Here is a 3,109-nt window from a genome sequence, read left to right as displayed (position 1 = left end):
GCTCTGTCTTCCAGCACCGGGCATTTCTTTGGCTGTAGGAGGGGAACAGCAAAATCCACTGCCATTGGTGACTCACGGTCCCTCTTTGCCTAAGACAGCAGCTGCACATCAGGGACAAGGGCTCGGGCTTGGGGCAACGTGGAGAGTGTCTCTGGCTCTTCTCGAGCTCAGCAGTGGTACTGACCTTGCATGCTAAGGCTAAAGATATGTAAAGGAAAACCCAGGGATTCAGCTCCAAACATGAGACATATACCACATGAATCAACAGTTTGAGAGCTGGAATAACTGAAGGAGAACAAGGGAGCTACAGGAAGAGGAAAGCAGCTGCAGCAAGGTGTACAAACTCAAACCCTGAGTTTACTGCTCAGGTCTTCAGGCAGAGAAATATCCTCTGCACTCTGGGTTCCCACAAATCAGCTTGTTAGTGTGCCCTAACCCTCCTCAGTACACCTCAGAGAGGGTAGATGAAGCAGAAACAGGTTACTTCCCAGCTTGAATATTATCAGATTTCCATTCCTTCTAACAGACATTTTAATTTTGCCATCACTTCTCTGAAGATCCCAAAATCTGAAGCACATCACCCTGGTTTTGGCTGATGTGTCTCACACTAAGGCAGAGGAAAGCAGCTTTATCTGTGTTGACACCACACCCTGAGTTTGCTCCATTAACACAGGATCAGGTACTTACAGCCTGTGGACTGGGGGAAGGGGGGGTAAATGAGTTAAAATGGTAAACAGCCTACATTTTACCCACACCTCAGCTTACAAAGTCAGGCACTGCAGCTTAACGCACACAAAAAATTCATCTGAGGGCAGAACCTCCCAATCTTCATAGTTGGCATTTCCCAGCACATGGCGTAGGCTGACAATTACTTTCTGCTCTCTGAAGCCTGTGGTTTGAAAACTGACAAATCTGTGCTCAAATTCCCTTTCCACTCTAAATGCCATTTAATGGCAGTATAACTGGAAGGGTCAAAAATTAACTCTCACTTGGCAGTGACCCCTTCCAGAGCCAAAGCCACAGTCCCTGCTGAGGCACAGGAGAGCTTCTGACTGCCAGGTGGTAATTCACAAACACTGGGCTTGCTCGAGAACAGCTTTAACAGAAACTCTAAACACCAAAATGCTTTCAAGAATGCAGATGATGATAAAACAAATTAATCAAATTACTAGAAGGCTGGCAAGAACCTTTAAAGAGGGCTTAGTTCAGTGCTGGAATTCTGACATGAAAAAAAAACCGCATTTCACTTGTCTTCATGATGCATTTATTTATGCCATTGCACGTCCTCTTTACCTTACACCAACTTGCAAAATGAACAAAAAATACCTCCTCTCTGTTTAACAAGGTGAAGAGTTGATGCTCCATATCAAGAGTCTTACGGAGATTTGGATATATCTACGATTCTGCTAAAAATGCAGACTGAAGAAAGATCCTTCTAAAAATGTTGATCCATTAAATAGGCTTTGCAATGCTCACACTTTCTCTTCCCTTCTGGGAGGGTGCAGGAGGTGGGGAATGATACTAATTCCACTATCAAATCCCAATTTAAATATCTTTAAGGTCAAGGTAATTATTTCACGTCTTAAAAAATACTCTGTGTCTGCAACAACAAGAAGCAAGAGAATTACGGGGGCCCAGGGAGGATGGTTCACACTGGCAAAGCACCAGTGTTTGAATGCAATCAGCAATGTCTCTGTACCCACAGGAAGTACCTGGGAGCAGACCACAGTACAGAGCTAGGACCAAATACTTGATATAAATGTAAATCATGCTGAGGATGTTCTCCTCCTGCTAGGGCAGTCTTAATTTCTGTAACAATCACACTATAGATGGATTTACTTCTGGAGACAGCATGGTTAATTAAGCCCCGCATGTACCAGAGTACCCTTGGGAAGTGCACTGGACAAAGGCTGTAAAAGTTACTGCTCAGTCTACACCTCTGGGAAGGTGCTTCTCTTTCTTAATGAGTATTTCCATTAAGTTTAAAATAGAAATAGATGTCTGTGCAAAAGCTCAAGTGCAGAGGAACCATTAAAAACAGATATGCTTTATGACAGCAATTAATCTAGGCATTAGTTTGACTTTGAAGACAAAGCACATCTCTGATGCAAGTGATTAGGCATTTTGGGGGTTTTCTTACAAGGTCTCCCCTTGCCACAAACAAGGAACAGATCTGAGTTAGCTGGATGCAGCCATAACCTGAAACTCAGAGGAGATCCCCTCAAGAACCAGACATCAAGGCTGTCCTGTCTCATGCAGAAACTGGAAAAAAAAAAGAGATTATGTGACCCTTTGGCCCATGACAGCACTTCAAGTGACATTTTCCTGCTCTGGGGCTAGTGGTTCATAAAGTACTGTTCACAGACGGAACATCAGGAATGAAGTTCCATGGAGAAGGTAGGAATACAGATTTTTTAACATTTTTATTACACAGTAAAGAATACAACAATACCTGAATCATACTTTAAAAGATTCACAGGTTGACAGACCATACATTACAGTCCAACTAAAGAAAAAAAGGATAAACAAGAAACCACAGTTCAGACATAGTAGACTTAAAAGCTCAAGAGTATGCTGACAAAAGCACAATGCCTAGACCCCACCCCCCCTCAGTGTTAGTCTACCATTAACTTGTGGTACATGTCTGAAATTCAGTATTGCACAACAACTTTTCTTTTTTTTATTTTTTTCTTCTTCACAATAATGTTGCGGAACCCAAAAAATAAAATAAGAAAGTACTTCAAATCTGCATTTCAACAGTCTCCAATTTTAATTTTTTTTATTTTTTTATTTTTTATTTTTTTTTACTTTCTGTTCCTTGAGGAATTCGGACAACATGGAGTCACTTTCTTCCCCTAAACATATTCCAGACATAGGCATGCTTTGCATAAGTAAACCAGCCTTGTAATTTTTAAATCCCCAAGACATGCACCTACACAAAATAAAAAAAAATAAAAAATAAAAATTAAAAATTAAAAAGAGAGACAGGCGGCCCCTGTCACACACAGTCTCATGACAGAGAAAGAGAAAAAGAGGAGAGTAAAAGAGACAGAGAGGAGAGATAGAGGACGCCCTATTCCTATTAATGACCGCCATTCAGTTATAGTCC

The 3,109-nt window shown here is 41.5% G+C and overlaps 1 protein-coding gene across 9 annotated transcripts in view; it reads right to left on the bottom strand.

Moving 5' to 3' along the window:
* Positions 1 to 2,404: 2,404 nt before the first annotated feature.
* Positions 2,405 to 3,109, bottom strand: part of RUNX1T1 (RUNX1 translocation partner 1) — a 114,616-nt gene continuing 113,911 nt past the window's right edge. For all 9 annotated transcript variants that reach the window (XM_017730405.1, XM_017730410.1, XM_017730406.1 and 6 more), the window contains one exon: positions 2,405 to 3,109. This exon is cut by the window's right edge and continues 3,390 nt beyond it. The gene's annotated coding sequence lies outside the window, so the exon portion shown is untranslated.

The sequence above is a fragment of the Corvus brachyrhynchos genome, unplaced genomic scaffold, assembly GCF_000691975.1.
Source record: "Corvus brachyrhynchos isolate BGI_N302 unplaced genomic scaffold, ASM69197v1 scaffold302, whole genome shotgun sequence".
Classification (NCBI taxonomy): domain Eukaryota; kingdom Metazoa; phylum Chordata; class Aves; order Passeriformes; family Corvidae; genus Corvus; species Corvus brachyrhynchos.
This window is presented reverse-complemented; position numbering and strand designations above follow the sequence as displayed.